Genomic DNA, 15,361 nt, shown 5'->3' with positions numbered 1-15,361 from the left:
GTGCTTCAGAAGGATTTGTCTGCTGTCCTGAATACTAAAGGTCTCTGAGTCCTGAGATAAGAGGACTTCTGCCATCATAGTTAGAGCAGACTTTTACTGCTCTACTTTTGTAAGTGTGAATTTTTCCCCTTACATATACTTTTAGTTTTAAAGACATATTATCCTATGATCTTTGTTTCTTTGTGTTTGCTTTACATATTTTCATAGCCCTGAGGGGTGATCCACGCCAGTGGCATTAAAATTGTGAGTGTGGATTTGCTACCCCATTTTCTTCACGTGTTGCACATTGCACATGCACTTTTACAATAATATTGAGAATTATTATTGTATTGGACACTATTAAGTTATTTAAAGTCATAGTATAATCCTGTATCTGAATATGCACAGCCATTAGTGCATAGTCATTAGCTTTCAGAATATAAATTATGAAACACTGAAAACTCTAAATTTATGTTTCAATTATACTCGTCAGTCATGTGTTACACAATTAGAACCACTGCAATTTGGTCATCAGTAGGTTTCTGCTTTTGTCTATTGGCTTGCAACTCCAAAAACCACATATCTGAAAAAAATAAAACAGTTTTTTTTAATTTAAAGTTCTCCAGATATCCAAATCTCTCTTCTCTAAATCATCTTGCCCTAAACTTGGTGCACTGAAATAATTTCTTTGTAATACGTTACATATTTTTTTTTTTTTTTTTACGTTTTGTTTATACATGCACCTATTTTGATAAAGTCACAACAAATTAAATCTACTCATAAATGTATATATCTAACAATAACAGTAATGGCGCTAGGATTTACAATATTCTAAATCTGGGGGAGCAGAGCCAGCGCCTGAAGAAGCAGAATATGAATCTGTGTAGCTCCGAGAGTTCACCCCGTTATACGGTGCAATTACCAGCCACTAACCTACGTGCTAAGTTCCAGTGGGGCTCCCTGGATACCTCACCATATGGGGAAGAAGAACAAAAAATCCTGGATGGATTCAGGCTCTGGTTCCATAGATATAAGAAGTTTTAATGCAACAGGCCACGCGGTCAGCACCTCCCAATATGGCGCCGACTGCGGCCTACTCCACTCCATCGTCGGATGATGGCAGCCTCCACAATATGCCTCCTGCTACATCTCAGGTATGCTCTGTGTCTTGAGCATCCCTGGAGGTGGGTGACTCAGCTCCCTAAACCAAAGCTGACATACAGGCGCTGAGGCAGGATATTTAAGTCATGTTTCAGGCTGATATGGCTCTTGTCAGGGAGCTAGTAACTACACTAACTAGCTGAGTTGAGGCATTGGAGGTAAATGTGGGAAGCACCAATGTGCCGACCCGACAGCGCAACTCGCTAGTGTTGAAGACTGGGCTAATGCATGCAATGTGCGCATACGTGGGGTTCCTGACTCCATTTCAAATAATGAATTGCCCCATTACTGCCAGAGGCTAATCGCAACCTTACTGCCACCTAAATAGCCAAACAGCTAGTGGTGGATGCTTGCTTTTACCTCCCAAATGCTGCCAAAGCACCCCAAGACGCACTTACCGATATAATGCTTACATTTGTGCTGGACTCAGATCGTAGGGCCCTCGGCATTAGGCTCTCCCACAGTGCACTTTGTAGTAACACACTTGGTCTTTTATAGAGACATATCCAGAAGCACCCTCACATGGAGGAGGTCATTCCGACCTTTTACACAACTATTACGGGAGCACTCCATCCCATACAAGTGGGGTCCACATTGACTGATAGCGGACAAGAACGACACAACGCATTTTCTGCTGCATGTCTTGGACGCACCAGCCTTATCCCAATCCCTGGGTCTACCAGCAGAGCCTATTCAGAAGGACGGGCGACCATCCTTGACAGTGGAGAAGATCACTCCTTTTGTGACCAGAAGTACAATGCCGGAGACTACAAACTCTCCTACTTGATACCTTGGGCGGCTGACATCCTAAATACTAATGCTCAGCTTTTTATGATTTAATTGTTATACACCATGTTTACTTTATATCCTGGCTCCGAAGGACTATAACTGATATATATATAAGTTTAGCCAACAACCCCCATCAAGCTACTCCCGAGTGGGTCATGGTACCCCTATACTGAAATGTGCACTTCACTACATGATCAGCCTACTAACCAGACCATTTTTGCTTAGTTATCTCCCGGACGAAGTTGGCCAAACTGAAAGCCACTTGCAGCTTACCTACAGAAAACTATATACACACACACCAGTACCATATGCGCTACAAGCAGTCACTACATAACTATACATAGTTTGCGGGCACATAATGCGATTATCCCCCCCCCCCCCCCCCAAGCCACCACAACAACTCTTCTTATTTTGGCAAGCAGGGTTTTGCAGCTGACATACATTTAAAACAAACAAAAAAAAGGGTCCACACAATACCTGTGATATTGTGATTATTGTATTGTATTTCTCCTCTTTGCATTCTTATTCTCACTTCACACATGTGTACTGAGAATTTGACTCTGACCACAAAAATAAAGAATAAAAAAAATAGAGTTCTTAATACAAACATAAACAAACAATATTCAACAACAAAAAACAGAAAAACAGAACGAATGCTCAAACAATATACTATTTTATAAATGTTTTCTTAATGGTAGAGAAAAACTGAAATAGGTTTTAACCTACTTTAGAGACACAATAATGGATATTTTAATAACATAACTTTTTTTAAATTAATTAAACATCCATGACCACTTCTGCTCTTTGAAGTAGTTATGGAGTAAGGAATCTCGCTGCGCAGTGTTTCCGCTTGAAACATTGCACAACCAGAGTTATTTTCACTTGTGTGCCAGCGGCTAGTTACAACCCCAGCACGTGTGACTTTGGCAGCCCAGTACTCTGTTACAGGATGTCTAATTTCAATTCTGTGCAAATTATATGTCTGTTGTCAAAGTGTGCTGCACTCTGGCAACAGACACAATCTCCTTCAATGGGAAACTTGTGTCCCTCCTCCCTCCCATCTCCCAATTCACTTTTGAGAAAGCTTCGGCGAAACGCGTCAAGTGAGGAAGAATTTTGGACTTTTATACAGGACTGGTTTTATAGTGTATTATTCACTTTTTACTTATTGTATTAAAGTATATATAATTTTTAAACCATCCAGTCATTTTGTTTTGTCCTCCTTCCTATTTAATACTGCTTTGCTGCTATACCTGGGTCCACTATATCCTGAGGTGGGGATTATTCCACCTGAAATTCTCCAAACAAGAGCAGGTCGTTGCTCTAGTATATGTAAGTAGGATCATCTACTCTTACTACAATATTTTATATTTACGTACTAGACCATGTGGCGTATTTTACTCTTGTTTTTCAACGAATACACTCACCAACGATCTGGAACCTCAAGAAATCCATAGACGGGGATTATTCCGTCCAAGCTCTTAACACCGAGCTGATGTAGCTCCTCAAAGTGTGAGTGTGAATATAACACCTTTGTTCTTGTGGAATTATATCGTTCATACATACTGTACCATTATTTGTATCTTTGTTTCTCCTTTTTTTTTAAGTTACTCCGCTGGCCAGTATTTCTACTAAACGTATGTACAATTTCTGATCTTTAGCGCTGTTCACCTTTCTATTTTATCTGTCCATTTATCACAAGGTAGAGGGAACACCTTGTTGGTGAACTGCTGCTCACCCTTGAGAAGAGAGCGCTTATTACCCTTTTGCATCTCCCAATAACATCTGCGAAATCTTTTTTTAAAAGTTACTACCTTTCTTCCTGTCACACTCTCCACTCCCCCTATCTTGCCAGCTCATGGTGTGTGCAGGCAAATTGGTCTAATGAAAGGCTTCTCTTTGAGAAGCTTTTCATTGAACCACATAAAGGCAAGATTCTCATCAAGAGCGGGCATGGGAATTAGGGAGCTTCTCCCAGCACTGGATTTCAGGTAAGTAAAAACGTATTGTATTACTTATTTGTAGCTTTTGGGGAAAGGGGAGGGAATCCAAAGAATGTTGTCCAGTTTAAAATTGATATTGAGGACATAAAGTATTACATAGACAGGATCACATGAGATGTGTGGCACCTAGAAACATAAATAGAGGGAGGAACAGGCAATGTAAGAAAGCAGCTAATTTTTACTGGTGGAAGTGGTTGATCTAGTTTTGAAGGCTCTGTGTTTTAACCACGTGGAGTGATTACATAGCTACATAGTTAAATTAATGAAAAGAGACTTGCATCCATCACGTTCAGCCTTCCTCACATTTGTTTTTTGCTGATGATTCCAAAAGAAGGCAGAAGAAAAACCCAGTTTGAAGCACTTGCAACAAACTAGGAAAAAATTCCTTCTTGACCCCAGAATGGCAGTCAGATTAATCCTTGGATCAAGCAGCTATTAGTCAAGGATAGTCAAGAATTGAAAAATGAGATCCTTGACTATCTAGTTGCTGTTTGAACACCTGTATGGACTCTGATAAAACCACTGCTTCAGTCAGAGAATTCCACATCTTTATTGTTCTTACAGTAAATAAACCTTTTCTTTGCCTTAGACGAAATCTTCTTTCTTCCAGTCTAAACGCATGACCTGGTGTCCTATGTAAAGTCCGGTTTGTGAATAGATTTCCACACAATGGTTTGTATTGGCCTCAATTAATTTGCAGATCATCTTTACTCTCCTCTGCTCTTTCCTCATAAAGCCTGATTGATTGGGCTCTAGTTATATTGTCCCAGATTATGTGTCCCTATCTATGCTGTTCATAAAAAAAAATCTAATTCTCAACATTAAGTCATTTCAAGTTAATCATAAAAAAAAGAATATACAATACTTCTCAGTTTTCTCTCATGACTAACACTGTTGGTAATATCTCATTAACTGATCCTTTTTCTAATGTTATGTCAAATATAATGTTTCTTCTTAACTAAACATTTTCATATCTCTTTATTGACTATGCATCCAATCTCTGCACTTTTCTATTTGTGGAAGCTTTAAAAACTATGCAGATTTATTTTCTGGTTTTCTCTTTCTTTCTCTGAGCCTATACAAATATATTTAGGCATGTACAGTAACAAGTCAACTGATATCAGCTCATATTACATCAGATCTTGCATGCTCAGTTGCTATAGCAGCTTTACAGTTGCAGCAACATTATGAGACTATACAACCAACTGCATTTTCATTTGAACAATGTGTTAAATAGTACAGAGATATGTTCAAAACATAGTCTATGTACTTTGTAATTAACTCAGAAGCTTAATTTAATAGATCTAGCACAGCATAATATAGAATGTAATGAAAACATCAGCAGGTCAACCAGTCAGCAAGCCTCGCTCTACTCTAGCTGACACCTTCATTTGTGATGTGCCAAAGAAAGACTAATGAAGATCTACAAGCACTCATTCAAAACTATCACGAGGGATCGTGGCCGCAAGAGAACCATTACATAATCTCAATAGTAGCAAAGGAGAACTTCTATACTACGGGATATGTTTGTCAGTAAATTTATTATTTCTAGAAGAATTAAAAAAATGTTTATTCTACTGTGTCACTGGTATGTTGATATCTTTCGAGAGAAGGGATACAGATCTAAATAGAGCTGAAATATGCATCAATACTACAGTGATTTTTAATATAAATTTATTGAAGCTGCTTTAAGGCCCAGTTAAAATCATGGAATTAGAGTACCCATGGCTAGTTCTATTTCTTTTTATATATATATTATTGAGTTTTGCACACATAAAATGCAGCTGTGTCATTCCATAAAAGGAAAATTTTACAAGATCAAACAGAATACTGATCATGTGTATGGAACAGCTTCCAACAGATGACAAAACAGATGACAAAAATATAGGTATTTCTGTGTGAACATCAACATATATGAAAGTTAATAAGTAGTCTGCTACTGTACTGCTTAGTTAGGGACCTTACTCATACTGAGTTATGTCTAGATGACAATTAGCTAATATGAAGTAAATTAAAGAATTAAAGTATATTAAAGAACCAAAGAGAACTATATGGTGAGTGAAAAAAGGCAAGCAACAGTCTAGTTACTGCTCTGTGATCTGGACCTCTGGGCATGCGCATAGTGGTCTGTCAACAGCCCTCTCCAAAGTTGTCCGCCCCGGTCTCTGTTTCTTCTGTCCCATGATTTCTTCCAGATATCGCACTGACCTGGGCTTTCTGGGTGCGGATGTTGCTTATGTCTGCAGCCCATGGTGGGTGGTCATCTGGTGGGTGGTGAAATTTGTTTTGCCTCCAGGCCAGTTTTTGTTGCAGCAAATGTCGCCGTTTTGCTTCGCTATATCAGAGCCCCTCTAAGACACGTCTATTCAGTTTTATTTCTTTTTGTTTCAGATATTTATCTATTACATTTTTATAAGAGACAGTGATGCAAGACAATAAACATTTAGATAACATAGATAAGTAATGGGAAAATAAGGGTACGAGCAGAAAGGTGCAAGCATGTGACAATACTTCTATGCAAAATTTGAACTATAGATTAAAAAAATATATAACACATTCACTAGTAATAAACATAACAAACATAATAAATTCAAGAAACAAGCACTGTCGTTTATTCAAACTAAATGTAAGACTCATCTAGCCAATTATTTTAAATAGTCTATGTGGAACTGCACTCACTCCCACAAATCTGAGCCAGGGTGCTTGCTGAGCCAGAATCAAACACCAGATTTCCAAACATTAGTAAAGTAATAGAGGTCCAGGCACTCCTTGGTTCAAGACAGGCACTTTATTATGAACCACAACAGCAACGTTTCGACCCCAAAAGGTCTTTGTCAATTAGTGGAAGAGATTTAGAAAGGCAAAAACAGGTTAAAATCTTGGGCAAAGTGCTAAATAAGGAGCAATCACCATGGACACCAATTGTCTCATCATTATCACTTTGCACCTGAAATTATTGCCATTATTTAGTTTACCATCATTATGTGAGAAAACAAGGACCTGGAATTAGTTTATTTTGCCATACATTTTTAGATATGCTAATTTTAGTGGCAATGAGTCTCTTTAGCTGCTGTAAAGTGTTTTAGTGGGAAGCTGTGGCACAACCTTTTAATTTCATCATCTGGTGTTAGTTTTGCCTATGAATCGGAATACTATCCACCCATGAAGAGCCTTGCAATATTGTGAATAACTCCACCATGACAGATGGCTTGCCAAGACTGTTATGACACAGAAGAATTAACTAACACCTAATTATGAGGTTTTTGCAAATCAATAATAAATATCAATGAACATGTCTTATACACATTACAAGAAATCAGTAAAAACCTGATCTTATACAGAAATAGAACAGGGTTAAAGCAAAACTGCAAATATGAATTGGATGGGATCAGATGAGTTCATCTGCTGTACGAGGAATGTACTAACAGTAGAATGAAAGCCCCGCACTCGTAATAACGTTGAGTTTTCATGATTTAAATTAGTGTGTTGAGCAATCCTCTGTTATTTCAAGTGTTAAAACATCACACGACTTAGTAAAAACTTCCCCTCATTTATTTATTCCTTCAAACCATTAACAAAAGCAGCTGCAAAGACAGCTGCCATGTGCTATGCTAGCATCCCAGCTTGTGAAATGGGAACATCTTGCTTCTCTCTAGTAAACATATCATTTCCTGGACTTCTGTATGAAATAATAATTGCAATTCTTTCACTGCTAGATGGGAGTAGAGTTGTCACATTGCCGTTTTAATCAGAGAAGCTTATAAAAAACGTATTAAAGAACTGCACTGAGCACAAACTAGACTCTAGTGTTTATTTTACCTAGTACAAACCTAAAATATACATTAAAGGCTCCCTGATTAAAATAGTATGCAGCATCCCAAGATGGAAAATACTGAAAGAAAATTCAATAAAATGTTTCTCTTTGTTATGGTATCATTCTCTTCCATTTGGTAACTGCAGTTTTTTTAATAGGATATTTGAAATGTAATTCAGACAAGTGCACACATGAAAAATGCTAGTTTTTCCAAGGCAAGGCCTGTTGACCAGATACTATATAACTCAGATACCTTTTGCTAATTGGCCACCCTGGCTAAGTACAGTCACACATAATGATTCCACTATTTAAAGCATTAGGGCTCTAGATCTCTGGCCATTTGTTCAACCAGAGGCATAAAGCTGAATATGGAGCTTATGTCCAAAAAGGACCAGAAGCTAAAATTAATTGATCCTTATTCCAAGCTTCGTCATGTTCATGACATAAATTGCATTGACCTCTATATTACAGCAGAGGGAGTTGGTAAATGGGGCTATAGCATCTGAACTTCTCATTATTCAACCAGAGCATCAGTTGAGGACATCACAAACAAACGCATGCCCCCTACCAGCTATCTTGTAATGTCACTGACTTCCAAATTCTATATTTTTATTTATAACTACACATATGAAATACAAAATAAGAAATATAACTCAATTGTTATCTTTACACTATGATAGTCTGTCAGAGTATTATTTATTGTCAAATACCTTTATGCAGCTGTTATTACAATTACACTGGTAATGCTGTATTGAGAATAGAGTTTACGGGCGCATTTGGCAACTGAACTGTAGAATCCTAATGAAAGAGTTTAGAATTTCAAATATGCCAATTAAAATACAAGAAATACAATTACCATATGTGCACTATATATTAATAGTCCTCTTACTCTTAAAACCATGCTTTTTATTAGCTTACATTATTAAATGCATCATGTAAAGGTTATTAGCAGACACGGAGGTCCAGATAAATGAGTGGTCAAAGTATTGATAGTTAGAAAACAATATATTTTTTATTATGTACCTTGTTTATTACTATAGGCCCTCCCAGCAAACATTGGATAACCATTTCTCAAAATATCCATTAATATATCATACTCAGGGTTTATTAAAATCAATGTCCTGAATTGTTGGGAACTGAAATCTGAAGGACAACATTTTGGGCTGATTTGGAGGAATTTTATAACTTAGTTATAGACACAGCTTGGCTATTTTGAACTGAATGTTGACAGTAAATGATATACATACCTTTCTTTAACCCCTTAAGGACCAAACTTCTGGATAAAAGGGAATAATGACATGTCACACATGTCATGTGTCCTTAAGGGGTTAAACTACACTACAGGTATTGGTATGTTAGGATATTTTATTAAAAGAGATATATGCCATTCAAATCTTTTGTTAAAGGAACCCTCCCTGAATGTACTACTTCTGACAGAGACCTGTTATCTCTCTATCTGAGCTGAGCTCTGTGGTGCAGGACTTAGCTCATTGGTTGACCATCCCCAGCCAATGAGGTAGCACTAAACTATTTATCCCCGGTCATTCATTACTTATTGTGAATATACAGCAGTAGGAGTAGGAGTTATAAAATTTTCCAAGGCCCTTGTCGTATACCAAAACTACAAAATGGGACCTCTATGCTGTATCTCAGTTTGCAGTATATATAGGCATTTGGCTAAATTGAAATGAAAAAGGAGGTAACTGTAACTGATGTAAGGCCTGTTGGCTAAACTTGAAACCGTTTTGCAATCACAGGCAGATCTATATCCTTGTCTACCAAGGTACTGATGTTATTGTTAATTAGCTGGAGGTGTCCTTGGACTTATTAAGGTTTTTTTTTCAAGGTCCATTGTGTTAAGTTTGCAGGCCAAAGAATATAATTGTGCATGCCAAATAGGGCCACTAGAGACCAATATAATGTATGTTCTTTGAAATTGTGATTAATTGGGATGCTGTGGTATGTGAGATGTCTATTATCACCTAGCTCTTCAGATATTGAAATAATACATAATATTAATTAATTATCCATTTTTTATATAGTTCTAAAAATTAGAAAATTCGTAGATTATAGGTGTATTAGGAATCCTTTGTGATTTTTCAAGTGATCAACGTGCAGTTTGCTTTGTTGTTGCAAGCCTTGCTCATGCCTAACTGAGATTTCTGCTCCTAGTATCCTAAAATCTTAAATATGATGACTATAACTTTGTTCCAATGTTTTTCTGTTTTTTTTATTGCATCATTTGTACACTGGAATATAGAGAGATTTTATTATACCCTGATTATAAGAGTTTATTAATCAGGATAATTACATTATATTGTTATGTTTTATCTGCTTGTCTGAAAAATTCGAATTATCTAAATTTTTCTATTCACTTCTTGATTGGTCTATCATCTCAAGATGCATGCAGTTCATTTATATTAAGTACAGAAGAGGAACACAGACAATTAGCCTTTTCTTTTACATATGCAATCACTAAGCTCCATATTAGAAAGTGCAGTCATTAACTAAAATATCTGAGGCTTGGAATTCAAGGTATTTATACACTGTGCTCCTACTGCTGCATAACTAGAATGCTCTATAACTTGAGAGAGCACAGAATCATAATCTGATTGGATGTGTTTGTCTTTAGTACCAGCTGTTTGTCTGCCAATGGTCAAATCTTATATATTTACATTATAGAGGGGTATATAAAAGCACATACTTCTATGAACTGTATACAAAAAAGTGTCATAAGTACTCGTCAGGAGTCTTCTATATTAATAATTTTGTAGGCCTCGGTTGATGCTTGGCTACTTTTTAACATATTTCTTATGTTTTGCTGGCTACGGTTTTGCATGTCTTATATGGTCTGTTTCTGTTTTTTTATGTATTTTTTATTTGGCTTGGCTTAATGTTTTCCTAGAACTTCACACATATTAACAAACTGTCAGTTAATTTTTACTTTATAATTAATTTGTTTTATTACCTAGACCTTTTATTGACTCTTTTCCCACAACATTAAGGTTCCATGTTGGTTTGTGATATTCATCTATTACTGAGAATAATTAGTATGCAAACCACTGCCATGCTGATCTGGTACTTGTTTCCACAAATCCTGTGGGCAAGCCACTTAGCATTTAAATATCAGAATTGTGAGAAAAAATACCAATAAAGGAAAAAAGAGGAGGAGCAGTATTTCTTTTTAAATCTACATTTATTTGCATATATACCCATTTCTGACTGGCAGGCATTTTCTTTCTACCAACTATTACCATATGATGAAATATTAATCATATAACAAATCATTTTATCATGAATAATAGGTAACTGTAACTGTATATACTATATATGAATACTGTTCAAGGGATAGTGTTTAAACCCTATGGAATTACTTGCCAGGATTATTCCTGAATAATCTAAACAAGGTGTGTTGGTGACTCTCTGAGATAGGTCTGGCTAGTTACATGGATGGGCCACACCAGGCGCCATAACCATTACAGCAAGGTGCAATGTTTCTATAGAAAAATAAATTTTAAAAACAACTATTTAAGTGTTAAGAAGAAAATAAATTTGAAACTGTGTTGTTTAAAAAATAATAATAATAATCCAAGCCCCCAGTTTTATCCTAAAACTAAGAAATGGGACTTCAGTGTTCTATCCAAGTCTGGAGTATTTTAAAGTAATTTTCATGTTACTCGGATGATGTTGTAGTTATTGGACTTAGTAGACATACTAAATAAGAGTGAGAATGGAGTAACAGCGCCTGCTGTCTGAAAAGTGAAATCAGGCCTGCCTAAACAGGGGACTGGAAGCAAGTGCTGGAAGGTGGTTCCTTGGTATACCTTGGTGGTATAAATGCTGTTAGGAGGAAAGGGTTAAACCCTCTTTATTCATTTACCAGCATTAATCTCTAGGAATCTAACCAATGCGTTTTGGAGACTCGGGAGTAGGTAAACATGGCATTATTCAGTAGTTACTTTGAACAATATGTAGAACAATATGTGGAAATTATTCACAAAACAGTGAATTGTGATGTACCGACAAGGGAATTGGAAATGTTACGCAAAATACTTGGAAATTAATTGGAATTGTTTTTGAACTGAGGAATTTTTGCTTGCCCTGCCAGATGGGCGTAATTCATATAGACCTTATTAGCATTCTGGAGATAATTCCTTGTTGAAGTCGGTGGAGTTCTGTCTTAGTTGAACTCAAGTAGCACTTAGAATTGCTCTAACAGCTCTATTAGAAATGTCTGAGCAGATTTGTCTACCACCAAACATGTATGAACAGAGTGTTTCAAATTTATAGCAATATTTGCCTTTTTTTGCCAAAATATGTGTAAAAACTTTATATCATTGCCATGTACTTTGCCGAAAGTAGCACTGTATGTTATACTATTCATATCTTCAAATATATAAAAAGTTAAAGGAACACTATAGTCACCTAAATTACTTTAGCTAAATAAAGCAGTTTTAGTGTATAGATCATTCCCCTGCAATTTCACTGCTCAATTCACTGTCATTTAGGAGTTAAATCACTTTGTTTCTGTTTATGCAGCCCTAGCCACACCTCCCCTGGCTATGATTCACAGAGCCTGCATGAAATAAAAAACTGGTTTCACTTTCAAACAGATGTAATTTACCTTAAATAATTGTATCTCAATCTCTAAATTGAACTTTAATCACATACAGGAGGCTCTTGCAGGGTCCAGCAAGCTATTAATATAGCAGGGGTTAAGAAAATCTTAATTAAACAGAACTTGCAATAAAGAAAGCCTAAATAGCGCTCTCTTTACAGGAAGTGCTTATGGAAGGCTGTGCAAGTCACATGCAGGGAGGTGTGACTAGGGTTCATAAACAAAGGGATTTACCTCCTAAGTGGCAGAGGATTGAGCAGTGAGGCTGCAGGGGCATGTTCCATACACCAAAACTGCTTCATTAAGCTAAAGTTGTTCAGGTGACTATAGTGTCCCTTTAAATCATATAATGTGCAAAACAATGTGATGGTTTGTGAAAAAAACTATCTCAATAGAACTCAAAGCACATACATACACTGTGAAAATAAACAATGTCTTCATAAAAGGGTGACTGTGATTTTCTTCTTTTCTGGTATGTCAGACATCTATTAAAATTGTCAACAATAGTATGACCTTTACTAGGAGCGTGAAGGTTATTTACATACTGATAGTACAATTTATCACGATAACACTGGGGCAATTCTGGAGCAAAAGTGAATGTTTCTTTTCAATTAAAGATAAAGATGACATTGATTTCTGTGGCACCTTGTGCTGCGATTAATACAAAACAATCCACATGGACAACTGCTGGATTGTCAATACTGTTTGTTATCCATGCTGTTTGATTTGATACTTCTGCACATGGGTGTTTTCTCACAAATATATTGAACAGGCCAGGTTGCTGTAGAGGTCACACAGAGAAGGTCATGTTAAAGAGGGCAGCTGGCACATTGATCATTAAAATGTTGCAATATGAATTATTTCAATTATTCATCAGCTGAAATGTTATGTATTATTATTCATACTTTTTAGACATTTATATGCAAATAAAGTGAATTAAATTACAAAGTACCTCCCATGTGTATACAAACACATGTATATAAAATAAAGTCATATATGTGAACATTAATGTATTTAACAGTGTGTTGTGTAATATATTTTAGACTGAACAACATTTGTTACAAGAACACTGCACCAATTAACAGAATGTAAGAACTATCCAGTTTTAATTAATGTAGGTGTCTTAAGATCAAAACCATAGGAAGGAACATAATTACAATCCTGGTCTCATAATAAAAGTCTACTTAAAACATATATTTATAATATGCACATCATCAAAACCACATAAAAAAATGACAATAATAATTGCATCGAAATAAAAAAATCACTTTAATACTATACAATATTTCTATAATTATCAATTCTCAACATTTTTTTTTCAATATTTTGTCTCTTGTCCTTCTATATTTCAGCTAGAATGAGGTTTGAAACATGATTTGCTCTGAAGCTTTTTTATTGTTTGGATTAAGCCTCAGGGCTGTTTCTATGACAGATTTAATGTAGTCTAACTGCCAAGTATCTTGGGGAACAGGATAAAGGCTGAACTGTGCTTTAATAAGCCTGAATCTTATCTTCCTTTGAAGAGCAGTTTTGGCTCAAGGTACAACAAACATTGAATTTTTTTTCCAAGTACAGAAAGAAAAAAGAATATAAGACACCACAAGTACCAATGTGTGAATGGCTTTAACTTTATTTTTGCTAATTTTTGTAAAGGCCATTCTGCAACACGCTTCAAGGGTTAACTTTCTTATATTAGGGATCTAATTTAATTTTAGGGAATCTAATATCAGTCATATACATGCACACTAATGCACATACAAAAATATACATAGGCAGAGTAACTATAATATATTGTGTGCAATAAAAGCTATGGAGATATCTACTTAAATTGAAAACGTGTTTTATTGGTAATTAATACTCAATATTTTAAATACCCGAGAGGTGTCCTTCAAACAAAACAATTGGTTGTTTTGTTTTTTTTATACATAAATGGTCTTTCAAGCTTGTTATTGTATGTAATAACACCATAAATGTTAAATTAAATGTTTGAATAAAACTACTATGCGTTATTTAAAGTAATGGTCAGGAACATGATTCTTACAATAAACATTATGACTTCAATGTGTTTATTTCAAATATATTGGGGTTTTCAACAAGGAACATCTTGGGTCAGACTAATTTCCAACTTGTTCAGTGTAATATAAACTTGGAGGTAATTCTGCATGTCAGCTATCCACTAACAGTGAGTGTGTTGCATGCATTTTGTTTAACAGACTCACACCATTTAGTTCTAGCTCTCTTCATTGAGCTAAGCCTGGCCGTGCAGCTCATTGACTAAGAGCAAATTGCTGATGTTCCTGCAAAGCAAGATTTACCTTGGAAGAGGTAATAAAAGCTCCATGCAGGAGCATCTAGCTCTCTATGTAGGAAATGAACTATTCCGAAAGACCCCAAGTAAGTTGTCAAACCATAAGCAAATAGTTTGACTGTTTACACTGGGGAAGTGCCAGGGTGGTTCAAGAAACTACAACATGATTACTGTGGTCGGAGTGCTCCTTTAACACGGGAACTATTGTTATCAACAGACAATTATGTTCAAGAACCCAGAATATAAAATTTTTGAAAAAAAATTATAAACGTGAATAATGAGAAGATTCAATATGATGTGGGGAAATGATTATATGTTTACAATAGTTTGACTTAACAGTATCATTGGTTATAGCTCCTGCGTAGGCACAATCAAGACAATTAAGAATTCTATTGCAATTCACCCAAAATACATGTCATTTGCATGGAGTATTTTCCATAAGCAAACGTTACTGAGATATTTTCTTTTTCAGACACAGCTTGCTGCAACTTTCCAGCGGCACGACAATATCTCAGTAACCGTAAGTTTGCATCAGCTTTAATGGGCATCCCACTGGATTTATGTAGACATTAAATTTGTTGGTATTTGGTCTATGAAAACTAGTAAGTCAATAAGTCATATCAAACCAAATTAACAAAAAAAAAAAAGTGCAAATTACCCAGACAGATATTTTTGTCTCATGTATAGTC

General features: G+C 35.9%; 1 protein-coding gene across 2 annotated transcripts in view; it reads left to right on the top strand.

Moving 5' to 3' along the window:
• The window catches only part of NTRK3 (neurotrophic receptor tyrosine kinase 3), a 560,615-nt gene that overhangs the window by 541,752 nt on the left and 3,502 nt on the right, over nt 1-15,361 (top strand). The gene's annotated exons all lie outside the window — the stretch shown is intronic.

This window comes from Pelobates fuscus, chromosome 3 (genome assembly GCF_036172605.1).
Source record: "Pelobates fuscus isolate aPelFus1 chromosome 3, aPelFus1.pri, whole genome shotgun sequence".
NCBI classification, from domain to species: Eukaryota; Metazoa; Chordata; class Amphibia; order Anura; family Pelobatidae; genus Pelobates; species Pelobates fuscus.
Note: the sequence above shows the minus strand (reverse complement) of the source record. Positions and strands in the feature narration are given on the sequence as shown.